Consider the following 17,451-nt stretch of genomic DNA (forward strand, 5'->3'; position numbering starts at 1 on the left):
GGGCAGGCGCTGTGCGAGAGGCTGTAAACTCTCGCACAATGGCGAAAAGCTCCTTACAGGAGTTGGAAGCGGCTTCAATTCTTCTAGCAAAATAAGCCTTCTTCTCCGCGAGGATGTTCCGATGGTACGCTTTCGCCAGAGACCTGTAGGTGAGTTTCGCCGTCGCGTCGTATTTCACGCGCCAGGCTCTTTCCGCTACCTTGCATTGCCGACGCGAGGTTGCCAATGCTTCCGTGAACCAAGGGGCAGAAGCACCTTTTCCAGGTTTGCGGGGGGGTCTCAGAGGAGCAAGCTCATTGAGCCTCTCTGAGAGCCAAACCTGCAAACGCTCCACATCCTCCTCTAAGTTCCCGGTTAAGGCACAGGGGTGATCGGCACAAGACTGTGCCAACAGTTCAGGAGTAATCCGGTGGAGTGGCCTGAATCCCACTAAAGACTGCCGGGGGACACCGGCAGGCTTCCCAGCCTCTGAGAGATAAAATCTCACCAGCCTGTGGTCAGACCAAAGCACCTGGGTGGGGGCCAACATCTCTATAGGAATCGTAGAGAATGTCAAATCCAGGGTATGTCCCTTCTCATGGGTCGGCCCAACATAATAAGGAACAAGGCCCATAGGGGCTGTGACCTCCAGCATTTTCATAGCATCGGGATCCGTTTCCACGTCCATATGGACGTTGAAGTCCCCGGCGACGATGCAATGTTCTGATGTAAAGAGCAAAGAAGAGGTCACCGACTGGAACTCTTCAAAAAAAGAGCCCAAGGGCCCCGGCGGCCGATAGACTAGGAGACCCTTAATCGATTGGTGAGGTGAAAGGACAAGGGCAAAGGCAAGGGATTCGCAATCCTTGATCACCTCCGATGGAATAATGGTGCAAGTGACCATTTTGTTGACTATTAAAGCCACGCCACCTCCCCGCCCCTTCGGCCTATCCTGCCTGAAGATGTTATACTCGGGCGGGATAGCAGTGGCAATATCAGGGTTAGACGCCGCGCCAAGCCACGTCTCGGTGAGCATTAGAAACAGGGGTTTTTCTGACTCTAGCAGATCAAAAACATCCAAAGCGTGCCGGCCCAACGATCGAGTGTTGAGCAGTAGGCCCAGATGTTTAGTACAAAACGCCGCCTTCAGTGGCGCATCGCCCAAATATTTCTGCGGGCGCCAGCCACACTCAGGGCAGCAATGCTTACCCTTGTGGCGAGCAGGGAACACCGACCGGCAGAAACCATTTGTATACCGCCAGGACCAAAGTTCCGACCCTGAGTAGTGTAGCATGGTGTTGAATAGGCCAGCTAACTCGAGCCGAAAAGCCGCGACTCGTCCGTCGCCTCAGACGCCTCCGGGACGCGGACGGGCGCAGACGGGCTAACTCTGCGCGCAGTGTGGCTGTTATTTTATAGTGGTCTAGGCCCTTGTGACCCTGTGCCACACCTACCCCACAACGAGCACTAAACGTAGTTCCCCGTTCAAAAATGGCCGCCAAACACGAGTCGGGGCAAAGGACCCGCAAAACGCGGTGGTCGAACAGATTATGGTGCAGGTAAGCTGGGATGAGTGCGGGTGTGCGAGCAGCCCTAAAACCAGGGGAAATATAAAAAGAAAATGCAAATGAAATAGTAAACACGGAGTTTTAAAAATATTATCTCGGACAATCCGAGCGCCTTAAAAATCACATGGGCAGTTAGTCATAGAAGCGTTCTCTTAGAGCAAGGGAGAATACACAATTTGCCTGCTTTTTTATAGTGGTCTAGGCCCTTGTGACCCTGTGCCACACCTACCCCACAACGAGCACTAAACGTAGTTCCCCGTTCCAAAATGGCCGCCAAACACGAGTCGGGGCAAAGGACCCGCAAAACGCGGTGGTCGAACAGATTATGGTGCAGGTAAGCTGGGATGAGTGCGGGTGTGCGAGCAGCCCTAAAACCAGGGGAAATATAAAAAGAAAATGCAAATGAAATAGTAAACACGGAGTTTTAAAAATATTATCTCGGACAATCCGAGCGCCTTAAAAATCACATGGGCAGTTAGTCATAGAAGCGTTCTCTTAGAGCAAGGGAGAATACACAATTTGCCTGCTTTTTTATAGTGGTCTAGGCCCTTGTGACCCTGTGCCACACCTACCCCACAACGAGCACTAAACGTAGTTCCCCGTTCCAAAATGGCCGCCAAACACGAGTCGGGGCAAAGGACCCGCAAAACGCGGTGGTCGAACAGATTATGGTGCAGGTAAGCTGGGATGAGTGCGGGTGTGCGAGCAGCCCTAAAACCAGGGGAAATATAAAAAGAAAATGCAAATGAAATAGTAAACACGGAGTTTTAAAAATATTATCTCGGACAATCCGAGCGCCTTAAAAATCACATGGGCAGTTAGTCATAGAAGCGTTCTCTTAGAGCAAGCGTATGAGATGATGTTGAGCCAGTGGGTTCTGATAATGTTAGCCAAGGGTATCATGTAGGTGTTGTAGAGGGTGGGGCTGAGTGATAAGCCATGAGGGACACCACAGATGATTTTCTTTGATTCAGAGGTGAATGGATTTAGGCTGACTTTCTGGATTCTTCCGATGAGTAATGAGACGATCCATCTGAGTACATTTCCTTGAATACCGATGTTGTGTAGCCTGGTGATCAGAGTGTGGTGGGATGCTGTGTTGAACGCTGCTAGGAAGTCGAGTTAGATCAAGGCTGTCATCTATCATTGGTCGAGGAGGGCTCGAACATCATCTGTAGCTGCGATGACAGCAGTCTTGGTGCTTGGTGCTGTGAATGCAGTGGAATCCAGACTGGGAGGATTCCAGATGGTGTTTTTGCTCAAGGTGTTTGATGAGTTGTTTGTGGGAAACAGTCGGAACACCTCGGTCTAAACCACGAGTGTTCCAACTCTGCAAGCCATACCATGCATGGCTTAACCACACATATGCCTTAACCACGCATGTGCGTGGTTAAAGCATATGTGCGGTCTAGCTGCAGAATGGACAGTCGGAATCAGGAAGCAGGAAGAGGTGAGGTAAGTGGGGCTGGGTAATTTTGTGGGTTAGGGTGGGTCAGGGTTGTTTTGTGGGCTGAGATGGGTCGGGGTTGTTTTTTGGACTGAGGTAAGGAATGTTTTGTGGGCTGGGGGTGGGTCAGGGTTGTTTTGTTGGCTGGGGGTAGGTAGGGGTACTTTTTTGGGTTGGGGGTCAGTGGTTGTTTTGTGGGCTGGGGGTGGGTCGGAGATGTTTTTTGGGCTGGCTGGTGGGTCAGGAATCTTTTGTGGGCTACGGGCTGCATTGGACAGAAGCAGAGAGAGATCCGCGGTGAGATAAGTGGGACTGGAGGGTTGGGTCGGGGTACTTTGTGGGCTGGGGGTTGTGGGTAGTTTTGTGGGCTGGGGGTAGGTCGGGGTTGTTTTGTGGGTTGGGGTGGGTCGAGGTAGTTGTGGGCTGGGGGTGGATCGGAGGTAGTTTTGTGGATCGGGTAGTTTTGTGAGTTGGGGTTGGTCAGGGGTGGTTTTGTAGGATGGGGGTCTGGTAGTTTTGTGGGCTGGGAGTGGGTCGCAGGTAGTTTTGTGGGCTGGTGGTTAGGTCTGGGTAGTTTTCTGGGCTAGGGGTGGGTTGTGGGTAGTTTTCAGGGGTAGTTTCCAGGGCTGGGGGCTGGAGTAGTTTTTAGGGCTGGGGGTGTGTTGGGGTGATATTCTTATTGAGGGGTTAAAGTATTAGATCTCAGGGCAGCAGGAGGGCAATGGATAGTCAGGGTAGTTTTTAGGGTTTTGGGGAGGGTAGTGTAGTTTTTAGGACTGGGTCAAGGCTGGGCAGGGTCAGGTTAAGGAACAGGGTTTGAGGCATCAGAGCAGGGGGAGAGCACAGCGTAGGGGTCTGGGAGGGGGTAGGAGTATTTGCACCTCAGGGTGGCGGGGGGGAGTTTTTACCTTAGGGCGTTGGAGAGGGGGGATGCGACCTTAGCCACGCATGCCCCTCTACCATGCATGCCTTAATCACGAAAATTTGTGGTAATGGCATGCGTCGTAAAGGAATGCGTGGTTAAGACACAGTAGTTATTCAAACCACATTATTTAGGCATGCGGGGTTGTGGAGTTCGTGGTTGCATCATACAACCGTTGTTTGGTGATGGCCTTTTTCAGTATGTTGGCCAGGAAGGGGAGAAGGGAAATGGTCTGTAGTTTTTGAGTTCGTTGGGGTCGGCTAATGGTTTCTTGAGTAATGGTTTGATCTTGGCTTGCTTTCAGTCTTCTGGCAAAATGGCAGTGGTTATTGAGGTGTTGAGCAGGGCCGCGAGTTTGTGGCTGATTTGTCTTTTCCGAGGTGGAAGATATGATGTGGGCAGTGGTCATTCGGATTCCTGAGTGGATGGAGCTCATGAATAGAGTAGGCACCAGTCATTTAAAATCCACCAGTCACCACCTACAAACATAAGGTCATACAAAGATTCTTAATCAATCCATTAAACAATACCTCCGCTGTTTTCTCATGAATCATCAGAATATGTTAAACTCGTGGACAGCATTAGCAGTATTTACTCACGACAATTCTCTCTACAGTTCCTTGTGACGGTCACCTTTATATGCCACATATATCATTCACCCTCATAGGTACCCTGGTGTTATTTCAACTTCTCAGTTCCCTCAGGTGCACACCTAATACACTATATTTAACAGGTTGAACAGTGCTAGAATTGATGAGCTTTCCTTGTCTCAGCCACTCCACTGGGTAAACACCAATTAGCACATATGAGGTCTTGCAGGTAGGGAAAAGACCCAGATGGTATTATTGTTTTTAAAACAAAGTGGTAAAGAATATTGTTGATTATCATAAAATAAATAATTTACAACCCCAGTGCAAACACAATTATATGACTAACTGTGAGAAAGATCTTAACATTGAGATCTTAGTGGAGACATGGACAGAAATATGGGCTAGAACAGCCGCCTCCTCCGTATACATAAAACAGAAAGAAATTGCATGCAAGTATATTACAAGTTGGTACCTGGTACTGACAAGGGTAAGTGATGTTTTGGGGTCCAGAGTCTTTCTGGAAAAGCTGTGAAGAAACAGGCACCCTGGCCAATATATCTCCAATGTGCATACCCATGGGGGCATATTTACAAAGAAATTATGCAGCGCGTCGCTGCAAGCAATTTAGCAGTGGTCACTGTGTCATTTCAAAAACACAGAGATGCGCTGTATTCACAAGAATACGGAGAATCCCTGTGTTTTCCCTTGTGCCGGAGCAAACAAATCCGCCTGGTGCCAATGCAGATGCAAGGGTGCCTGCTTTGCAGGAATGATTGTTTATGTGCAGGCAGGGACACCTTTCTGCACATAAACAAATAATTAACCCCTTGAGTGCCCCGCCCTTTCCACGCCCTGTGCCGGGCGTTTCATTAGCGGGCGGGACTCATGACGAGATAGTCTCGTCATGGGCACAGCGCAACCGCGGCCCATGACGAGACCATCTCGTCATGGGCATTCAAGAGGTTAAAGATGATTTACTCCTTCTAGGGGGCATATTTACAAAACAATGGTGCAGCGCTCTAGCAGTTTAGCAGCGCCTTGTCATTTCAAAATTGCAAGAATGCGCTGTATTAACAAGAATAAGGTGTACCCCTGTATTTTGCTTTGTGCCGGCGCAAAAAAACCTGCCAAGCAACAACGCAGAAACCCATGAGCCATAGTGCAAGGGTGCCTGCATTGCATGGATGATTGTTTATGTGGAAGAATGGGCACCTTCCTGTACATAGACAATCATTAAGGTGATTTTCTCCTTCTATGTGTGCTGCAGAATGCAGCACACATGGAAAGAGCAAAGAACGAGGAGAAATAAAAAGTATTGTGCCAGTCTAACACCTGCTTTTCAATGGTGTTAATTTTATTGCTGCCTCAGATTTTACACATCTTTGTAAATCTGAAGCAGTGTCAAAAAGCAAAGAGTGTTGCAGTGGAACACCCTCAGCAACACCCATTGCGCGCCCTTTTGACGCAAAGTGATGCAGGGAAAAGGGGGCGTATTTACAAGGTCACGAGAAAGGTGGCTTTGTACATATGGGCCAGCACACAGTGCCACCAGAGCGTCAAAAAAAGTGCCGCTCCGGTGGCACTAGGAGCTTTTAAACATGCCTTATACAGTCTTATTAGAAGGAGATTTTATCCCGCATTAAAGCCGGTTTCAGGATAACCACATCACTCCCACAATCCTATTATTTATATATCTAAGTGAAGAAAGCATCTATCACTCACAACCCTAAATTGTTATTAGCCAATTGTTGTATCCAATTGTCGTATCCTGGTTTCAATGCGTTCATGCTCAGCCAGTGAGTTCCTCCTGGAATGATGTAATATGGAATGTTGGGGTCACAGACTACAGGTGGAAATGGGCTGAGCCGCATGCTGGCTGCTCCTGGTGGGACTGTATTACTGATGAACTACAGGACATTGTAATCTTTACAGTAAATAATCCTGAAACGCTACAACCTGCCTGGAGTGAATCACTACACCAATTTTAGCAATAGAGTATCTTTGTTAACTTCAATACCTGCCCTGATAAAAAAATATTGGGAAGATCTGAAAAATAAATGCCATGTAAATCTATTGACATTAATAAATGATCAGGCTAAAATGTTTGCTGTTTTACATCGCTCAGCGATATGAGAACTCTTTGAGCCTCAAAATGCCTTTTTGTTTCCTTTCAAAACCAATTTTATCGGAAAAATCCTTAGAAGCACAATGGGGTTTAACAGTAAGGTTGGAGCTGAAGGGCGTTGCGTCTCCTCCAGGCAGCATAACGTGAGTATCCAATGGTAAGGTGGAACAAGTGTCCCTTGCCCAAACCACAGCTCTTCTTGCCAGCTGAAGTCAGCCCACGCATCTCCCTGTGCTTGTGGACTGCTTTGGCGATCCATTGGATCTCTGGGTTGCATCTGATGGCCTTGTGGAAGGTGTCAACCAGAACCACTTTGAAGAACTTGTAGGTGGAGTCTTCCCCTACCCGGTATGTGCTCAGCAATCTGAGACTTCCATGGTGGAGACTAGCACTCTCCTCAGCAATAGACTGAAGGCTGCGGACAAACTTTATCTGGTTAACACCATGGTGCACAGGTTTGCCATAGGTAGCTCCCATAGAGACAGGATATTTACGACCACCACGGGGGACACGGACACGATAGGTCCCATGTGGGAAGAAGGTATGATGAGTTGTATTACTTGACAATAAGCTGGCTGTCACAAGCTGATAGTTTTGTCATTACAAGGATGGTATGTGTTAGATAGGGGGGTCTCTAGTTGGCAGAGGTAGGTACTTTTGTCCAAAGAGGGACCCTTGCTTCTAGCTCTCCCCTGCTCACCCCCTTGGTAGCTTGGCACGAGCAGACAGGCTTATCTCAAAGGCAGTGTGTAAAGAATTTGTGAACACATACAGTAATACAGTGAAAACACTACAAATGGACACCACACCAATTTAGAAAAATAAGTCATCTTTATCTAAATCAAAACAAGGCCAAACAACAAAAATCCACAATACATAATAAAAATAGGACTTTGAGATGGTAGAAATAGTTCAGTTCATCGCAAATTGCAGATGCAACACTTTTCACACAAAGTACCTTGGATGCGTCCAACATACAAACAAAACGGGCCGCAGGGAAGGCAATGCGTTGGTTCTTTACACTCAGGGAAGGTGATGCGTTGTTTCCTTGTTCCGGGGGAGGTAATGTGCCGCTCCTTTCTGCTGCACAGGGGAGGGGATGTATTGGTTCCTTACTGGAGAGGACGTGATGCTTCGGTTTCTTAGTGCATGGGTAGGTGATGCATCGGTTTCTTACTGCGTCCCCCAACGAGGCGACAGACTTGGCGCCGCGATGCAACGATCCGGAACGATGAGTGGGTTCTTGAAGCTGCACAGCAGGACTTGCATCGTAATCGGTACAGTGATGTCGGACTGCAGAGATTGTTGCACTCGATACGGCGTGCTGCGATTTCTCGAGCCGTGGGAGGCGCTGTGACGGTTTCTTCGACGATGCGTCTGAAACAGGTATGGATGTGTCACGCTTCTCGGTGTTGCATTGATTTACCCGCTCCCAGCAGAAAACAGTCTCTAAAGGTCCAAAACAACAGCAGGAACCTCTTTGCAGGTCAGAACTCCCAGCAAGGCATCTCAGTGGAGCTGGGGGTGGAGTATTTGTGTCCCTGGGACTTCAGAACAGGAAGCAAGCTTAGTTTCAAGCCCTTGGAGATCTTCTTCAAGCAGGGGACACAGCAAACAGCAAAGTCCTTTTCTCCTTTCCTTGGCAGCAAGTAGCCACTGCAGGCCAACCCCAGACAGCAAACAGCACAGGGGCAGTATTCCCTTCTCAGTTTCTCCGGCTCTTCTCCTTGGGAAAGGATCCTCTTGATTCCCAGAAATGATCTAGAGTTCTGGGGTCTGGGCCCTAATATTTATACTATAAAATCCTTTGTTCTGGGGTGGCAGGGAACCCCTGTGCTTGGTCAAAACCGGTTCTGTCCTCTCTGGTGCAGCTCCCTACCAGGAGGTGGAGACAGCATTGTCCTTGGCAGACCAGGCCCATTCAGGTGAACGTAAATCTCCTCCCACTACTCTAAGTGCAGCCCAGGTCTATTCAGCCCAGCCCTGACTCATCAAGCTCTTTGGAGCCACTGCTCCTCTCCAGCCCCTGTCATCCAAAAGCCTGGCATGCAATACACAAACCTACTAGAGGCACTCTGGATGACTCAGCAAGAAAATACCTAGGGGCGTGTTTACAACCCTCTTGGTCGCTAATGCATCACTTTTAACATGGGGAAAAGTGACGTCCCGGCGGCACAAGGAGCTTGTAAATAAGCGCCCTACTTTCTAAAAGTGGTATTTTCAAACACAGAATGTAAAAATCACCCTCCCTAAAAGATGCATTTTAACATTCTGAGTTCAGGCATACTAAACTTTCTTTTCCTACCTTGTTTCCAGGAGTAGTTTTGTTTGTAATATGTTATAAACAAACTCCCCATTCTATTCTATGGGAACAAGTAGCCTTGCGATAGTGAAAAACGAAATTGGCCTTTATACTCCATCAGGACATGCCACACACATCAGGGCATGTCCTACCTTTCACATCCACTGCACCCTGCCCACAGAGGTACCTTGGGCCTACCTTAGGGGGTGACTAACATGTAAGAAAAGGGAAGGTTAGGGCCTGGCAAGTGGGTACAGTTGCCAATTCGACATGGCAGAACTAGACTGCACACGTGCTCTGCAATGGCAGGCTAGAGTTGCATTTACAAGCTGCTTATGTGGGCGGCACAATCAGTGCTGCAAGTCCACTAGCAGCATATGATTTACAGGCCCTGGGCACACACAGTGCACTGTAATAGGGACTGACTAGCAAATCAAATCAGCCAATCATGGAAACACCAATCCATAATAACAATATACAAAGGGAGCACTTGCACTTTGGCACTGATCAGCAGTGGCAAAGTGCCCAAAGCATCTAGACCAGCAAAACGGAGTCCAACACACAGCAAATACACAGGAGGCAAAGGCAAAAAATGTAGGGGAGACCCACACCAATGTTGCCAGGTCTAACACGTGTCCCCTCCAGCTGAAATGTGGGGAGAACTACCCATCCTCCTGGGAGTTCTCTTCACTAAGATGGAAAGATCTGGACAGACCATCAGCATTGGCGTGTTCTGTACCAGGGCGGTGTTCCACTGTGAAATCCATCCCCTGTAGGGAAATGGACCACCTCAACAGCTTTGGATTCTCACCCATCATTTGCATCAACTATCTGAGGGGCCTGTGGTCTGTCTGAACCCAGAAATGAGTCTCAAACAAGTATGGTCTCAGCTTCTTCAGCGACCAGACCACAGCAAATGCCTCACGCTCAATCACACTCCACCTCTGTTCCCGTGGAAGTAACCTCCTACTGATGAAGGCTACAGGTTGGTCTAGGTCCTCCTCATGCAGCTGTGAGAGCATAGCCCCCACACCATGCTCTGAAGCGTCTGTCTGCACAATGAATTCCCTTGAGAATTTAGGTGCTTGAAGCATGGGCGCTGTGCACATGGCAGATTTCAGGGCATCAACAGCCTTCTGGCAGGCTTCAGTCCAGTTCACCTTCCTGGCTGCTGGTGCCATAGCCCTTAACAAATATCCTGTAATACCCGGTGAGTCCTAAGAAGGCTGTCACCTCTGTCTGGATCTTGGGGGGTTACCAAGCCAGGATGGTTTCAATCTTGGGCTGTAGGGGCGCCACCTGGCCGCTCCCCACCTGGTGTCCCAAGTACACCACGGAACCCTGCCCGATCTGGCACTTGTTTGCCTTGATCGTGAGGCCTGCCCTCCGCAGCGCCTTCAACACTTTCCAGAGGTGGTGCAGATGTTCCTCCCAAGTGGCAGTGAACACTGCGATGTCATCCAGGTAGGCGTCACTGAAATCCTCCAGTCGAGCCAACACCTGATTGACCAACTTCTGAAAGGTGGCAGGGGCATTCTTCAACCCAAAAGACTTTACCCGGAATTGGTAGTGCCCCTCTGGTGTTGAAAACGCTGACCTCTCCTTTGCCCCATCAATTAAGGCAATCTGCCAGTACACCGATGTTAAGTCACATGTACTGAGGTACCGGGCATCTCCCAACCGATCTATGAGCTCATCAGATCTGGGGACTGGGTGCGCATCAGTCGTGGTGACCGAATTGAGCCATCGGTAGTCCACACAGAACCGGAGTTCTGGCATGGCACTGGGTGCGGCAGCCTTTGGGACAAAAACCACTTGGCTGGCCCTAGGGCTGTTTGAGGGCTCAATCACCCCTAGCACCAACAACTTGGAGACCTCCTCCTTGATGCAAGCCATGACCCTGTCAGTCACTCTGTACATTTTATGCATCACAGGAGGACTGTCCCCAGTGTCAACATCATGGACGCACCACTGAGAGACACCAGGGGTCAGGGAGAACAGAGCAGCAAACTGTACCAATAGTTGGCGACAGTCACTCTGCTGTTCAGTAGTCAGGGCAGGGGAGAGTGTTACTCCGTCCACTTACCCATCGTGTTCCTTTGCAGACGGGAGGTCAGAAAGAGACTCAGTCTCCTCCTCCATTCCGGCATCTGTTGCTAGGAGCATACCCACTTCGGACCTCCCCAGGCCTATCTTAGGGGTGACTAACATGTAAGAAAAGGGAAGGTTAGGGCCTGCTAAGTGGGTACACTTGCCAAGTCGACATGGCAGTACTAGACTGCACACAGGCTCTGCAATGGCAGGCCAGAGTTACATTTCCAGGCTGATTATGTGGGTGGCACAGTCAGTGCTGCAGCCCACTAGCAGTATTTGATTTACAGGCCCTGGGCACACACAGTGCACTGTACTAGGAACTGACTAGCAAATCAAATCAGCCAATCATGGAAACACCAATCTATAACAATAATTTACAAAGGGAGCACTTGCACTTTGGCATAGAACAGCAGTGACAAAGTGCCCAAAGCATCAAGACCAGCAAAACAGAGTCCAACACACAGCAAAAACACAAGAGGCAAAGGCACAAAATGCAGAGGAGACCCACACAAATGGTGCCAGGTCTAACAGTATGCAACCTAGACACCAGGTTTGCTGGTTGGTGGGGCTCTTAAATCCGACCTGCCCTGGGTATTACAGCTCAGGAAGACAAAAAGACACTCCTCCAGACTCCATGTGCTAATGGCAGGCTTGCTTTCTTTAAAGAATTTGAAAGGTTGATTAACATATGGCAAACCTGTGGGTAAAAGCGGATAAAACTGCCACTGAAAAGCATCTTTGTCAAATATTAGAGTTTTAGCACTTTCTCTTAAAACTAATATGCTCAAAATATGTCTTTAACTCATTGAAAACAGCTCAGTTCATGTATCACCGTAAGAGAAAACATCTTGTGGACCATACCAAAAGCTTGCAGTGGGCTTAGAGCCTACCCATTGCTTATCATTTAGTAGCTTTATCATCACTGTCATTTGCTTGGTTCTTATTCGAGGACGTGCCATTTCTTCTGTTTGTGCTTCCCCTGGAGCGTAGCCTTGTTACCATACTTTTGATTGGCTAACTTGTATCCTTCCACTTTTATGGAACAATTTTTCCTTGTGCTTAAGAATTCAATGAGAGTGCTTGTGTTTTCCCCCTGTCTTCCTGGTGTGCTCCTTCCCCTGTCAAGTACACCCGCTACGTGCTACGCATTGCTCTGTCCGTCATGTACTGCTTTCCCCCCTTAATCCCTTCTCCTCCAACCTGATTTTAGTTTTATTTACATTTAATTCCCCTTTGCCCACTCCACACTGCTTCCTCCTCACCTATTCCTCCGTTGCTTATCCACCACTCACAGCTGTATAAAAAAAAAATTAAAGCAGTTTTTCCATTTCCTGGAAGGGCTGGAGCTCCCATTTGAGGCCAGTTCACTGATTACTGAAATTAATAAAATGAAACTGGCGTCTTTCAGAAGAGACATACATGCGTGGTAATGCATGCATGTGTCAACTGAATGACACCTATGTAACTTGAAGATAAAGGTACCATGTAGGTACATATAAATGGAGTTAAGTATAGAAAATCTAGACTTATTTACGTGTGAATATTGTCTTTCGATAATTTGTCCTCGATATTGTTTTTCATCGATACTCTGGAGTCGATATTCAGAGTGCATGTAGTATTCTTGGCACTTCAAGAAGAGAACATTTATACAGCTAAAGAGTGCTTGGATACGCTGAGAATGAGGGTTCCAGTCAGAGTTGCACTGTTGGTGTCTTTTTGGCTCCATCCTAATTGAATAACGAAATGAACCTTGTGGCGCTTAATTCCCTTGAAAGCATATGTTTTCGCACACACAGTAGTTTGTGCATGGTGAGAGGAGATTGGGGAATGTCAATGTGGTCATTCCCGGTGTCTCGTACTTTGGTCTTAGGCCTCATGGGTTAGGTCATCCCGCGAGCTGTGTAGTGCATCTGGCCATATTGTAGCTCATATGTCATAAGTATCAAACCAGGTTCCCAAATACATTTGGGACCCTGGTTTCCATGTATTCAACATGCAGCCTTCCATGCATGGAATGACGTGGATACTGCCAAATGCTTTGTGCTGCACACTCATAACATTGCTGTTTCTCCATGCTAGCCTGAACCTTACTCTGCGACTTCCTTCCATTTTTCTTTTTCTCTTTTTGGTGTGTTTTTTATAGTATTCATATTGTCTGATTCAGTTTGATCACTTCTCTTCTCATTATGGGACTGATTGAGTTCCTTCATATAAAACAATGTGTTTTCTCTATGGCAAGCTAAATTAATAGATTGGTCTTTTAATTTCAACAACTTTTCAACATCTTAATATTACTATCCTATTGATCAGCTTCTCCCTAAATATCTCCACGAAATGTAGCCACCAGTGGACGTAGCACAGCTACCCCGTGTACAAAAGATTCTCCAGGTTTCTGTGAACCTGAAAAAAACGGTGTAGTTCTACTACACTCATTTTCTTGCTGAGATGCTCCTCCTAAGCTCTAAGGATTTATCATATTCAATTAAATCCTATGGTTTTGATAGTGCACGTGGTTAACCGAGATGGGCTTCCCAGGGCAGCATGTTCTTCATCCAATCCCACTTCCAGATGTGTCACTCACATCTCTAGACTAACAGTATTAGGTAATGTTGTCAAAACCGCCCACCCCTAAGCTGTTTTTCTCCATGGCTAATTTTCTTTTTGCCACAAAAACATCACCACTCGATACCTCGAAATATATCTCAAAAGATTCCCTCCAATGTTCCCACAGCATATTTGAAAGCCCTGGACCCTATTGTTCTAAATTGGTGTGGGTTTTTCTTTTTGTTGTGTTTTCACTTTACTGCTCTTTGAATGCTGCATAAATACTCAACACATTGCCTCTAAGTTAAGCCTGACTGCTTCTGTGCCAAGCTACCAGAAGGTTCAGCAGAGGATTACTTAGTGACTTTGATGTTTCTCCCTGACAGGAGTTGTGGTTTCTGCTTGAGAAGGGTTCTCACCCCTCTCAACCAAAAACCCAATTTCCAACTGTATGAATGTGCCCACGCTTGGCATAATGGTTGACAAAGCATACTGGTGGTAATTCCTTGCATATTATGGGTATCCACAGCAAAATGGTGCCCACACGAACAACACATGCCATACAAAACATAGTCTTTTCATGTAATGTTAAAACATATGCATGTGATGTTGCATCTGTCCTTGTACACACAGTGATATTTGGGGATCAAACTTGTATTTTGTAATAAAGACAAAAAATAAATATGGTTTTCCTTGAAAATAGAAAGCTTGATTTTAGTGCCATTTGAAGGTTATTTTGATTTTTCCAAAATGAAAAAATCGTATTTTGCGAGCAGTGTATGGCTATTTATAGAAACTGATAACATGGCTTCGATTTATGCTGAGTTCAGAAGACTTATTGCTGATATTTTCTTTCTGCTAGGAAGCAGTTCCTTCAATGACTTTTATTTTAAGACTGATCAAGGCATGTCATTAATCTATTTATTAAGCGTTTATGACATAATTGTGGCTAAGGTTTTCCATGCTGCCCCCTTCACGTATATTACAAAAGACACACAATTGATGCAAGCAATGGAGAACAAATCAAAACATTCACTCCCAGTCAAGAGATCTGGGTTAAATCCATCATTCTTTTGCTCACCATGCCACCCCAGTGTAGAACTGGCCATATGCAAATCAGTCTTGACCCTGTGCCTCATGGGAACAGTCCAGCCCGAACTGCCAAGCCAGGTCCTTCCTGGAGTGAAAACAAGCATCCTAGGACCGGTTACGGTGTTTTACCCCTCTTCAGCCAGGATAGCTTGATTCCAGTGGCACAGTGAGCCCAGGACTCACGTCTGGGCATACCCGGCGCACTCAGAGCGAGAAAGCAAAATACACACAATTGATGGACGGAATGCAGAACAAATCAAAACATTCACCCCCAGTCAAGAGATCTGGGTTAAATCCTTCATTCTTTTGCTCACCATGCCACCCCAGTGTAGAACTGGCCATATGCAAATCAGTCTTGACCCTGTGCCTCATGGGAACAGTCCAGCCCGAACTGCCAAGCCAGGTCCTCTCTGGACCGGACACAAGCATCATAGGACCAGTTTCGGATCCAAACTGGAATGGCATGGTGAGCAAAAAACACAATAGATTTAGGCCCAGAACTCTGTACTGGGGTGAATGTATGACATTGTTCTGCATTCTGTCCATCAATGGTTCTTTTTGCACCTTTCACGTAGGTTGGCAGTCATAATGTGTAACAATCTTCTTGCATAGGGAAGGATGAGAAAATGAAAAGAAATTGGATGTAAAGGTTCAATATAAATGTTAAAAATTATAGACTAGGAGAAAATGATTACCAAGACATTTTGTACTGCCTTTAATGCACAAGGCTTTTTAGCCAATTTTAGTGATGTTGCGCTGAAAAATGAACATTTGCACCTGTTATAACACTTTTCTTAGTAAGGATAAACCCCCACTCACCGTCGTGAGAGATAGTCTTGGTTGCTTTATTAATGCCGGGTTTATAGCTTAGTGGACTAATGCGTCCATTATTAGGGCTTGTGTTCACCTGCGTGGTCACAGGTTCAAATCCCGGTGACTCCACACAGCTTTTCATCCTGCTGTGGCCGATAAAATAAGTACCCGTCAGTCATGCAACAATAAACTTACGTTTTTCAGCACCAAGATACCCTTCTGGGTGAACCTGCACTCTATAAATACATATGTTATGTTATATATTTGTGTCCCACCACTGTTAGACTTCAGAATCTGTCACTGTTCATGGCTTTTCTTTACGTCACTGCCGTTTTGAAAATTCCATATCTGGGACACGGCCATGTTGTCTCTATATCGTCAAAAAATGAATTATTTTAGGCCCATTTTTACAAAATGTTATCGAGATGAGAATACACCCCTGCCAACCCCCTGGAACACTTATGGGTGTACACTGAGCACCAGTCGCCACTGTTCCTGAGCTTCTACCCTGGAGGCGACCCTGCATTGAATCAAAGAAATATCCTTTGGACTAAATAATTAAATATAAGTGGAAATTATCACACACGTGTCCTGATTCAGACCCAATGATCTCATTCAGTCATCCAAACCAAGGAGGATTGTAATACATGCAGGCAAGAATACATAAAACAAGACTGTAAACTGATGTAGGTCTGACTTTATAGATACATTTATTACTTATTCAACATATATTGAAGGCAAAACGTGTTTTTTGTTTGTTACATAAAGACAATAGTTTACCATCAAATAATAATAGCTAACAATAAAAATGAGCGGCCTAAATTCATCACAAAAACTTAAAAACCATAAAAAATGAGAGTCACTAAAATAGACAAAAACAATATGTCATCCAAAATATTACACATCCGTAGTAACAATATGTGGGGCGTAAAACCTGGTACTTTCGTGCTTAGTACTCGTTACTTATCGCCCATGTAAACAGATTGGTGTAGAAAAATAAGCGTTGACGCGTTTCGATGGCTTGATTATACATCCATCTTTATCAAGACCAAATTCATGACTCTCATGTAGCGATTTTTAAAAAAAGGGCATCAAGAACTGGCACAGTAGTTGGTCTGTACCTATATGTTAAAACATAAAAAAAGCACCATCAATATACTCCATACAATCAATAAGTGCACAACATATCCATTGTCAGTTGTATAGCCAGAAGGGTTAAAACATATAAATATAATATTTTCTTAACATTATTCAGAAACCTGTCAGGGCATGTGCCTAACCTAGTCTGGCAAAATTTACAAAAAACGATGTTTTCCTTGCTGTTGTATTCCTCTGCATGTAACAATCAATCCTCTCACTAAAATTCCCACGCTATAAAACTATTAAACACATTGATTTCACTCACAAAGATTTATACCACGACCCAAAGGGGCCTCACTTTCTCCAATTTAACAATTAATGTCCTCCACAACTAATAAAGCATGACCCAATAAAACCTCACCTCTTCTAGTTGAGGCAGGCTACCATCAATGCATTCAATCAGTGGTTTCCAATTCTCTAATATGGAGATTTCCTATCGGTGGTCTACCAAGTCCTTGATTTATTCTATCGATAACGGAAAGAAAAAAAAAAAAAGGGGGTTTTAATTATAGAGTACGTTTTTCTTAGTCTAACCAGTTGTTGAATTATCAATCTAAAACGGGAGTCTCTCACCTTCCATTACAGTATTAGACTGTTTCCTTTGGATTATTCTTTTGATTATGTTAACGTCCTTGTTTGTTAGGAGTCGCTATTCGTTATCCCATAGAATGGTAGGGTCCCTTATGAGATATTTTGACCCACCTGTGGTATATAATTAGTATGAGTCAGAATGGTACATAACTCAGATTCATTTGATTGAATATAGCACTGATATACTTCTGTCTTACCTTAAGAATTTGCACAGTCCAATGGTTGATGGATGTCTTCTGAGGAC

At 45.9% G+C, this 17,451-nt stretch overlaps 1 pseudogene; it reads right to left on the bottom strand.

Annotated features, from left to right (window-relative positions):
• Nucleotides 1-6,721: 6,721 nt before the first annotated feature.
• On the bottom strand, nucleotides 6,722-7,108 carry LOC146859793 (large ribosomal subunit protein eL15 pseudogene; annotated as a pseudogene).
• Between the last annotated feature and the right edge of the window lie 10,343 nt (nucleotides 7,109-17,451).

This window comes from Triturus cristatus, chromosome 3_1 (assembly GCF_964204655.1).
Source record: "Triturus cristatus chromosome 3_1, aTriCri1.1, whole genome shotgun sequence".
Classification (NCBI taxonomy): domain Eukaryota; kingdom Metazoa; phylum Chordata; class Amphibia; order Caudata; family Salamandridae; genus Triturus; species Triturus cristatus.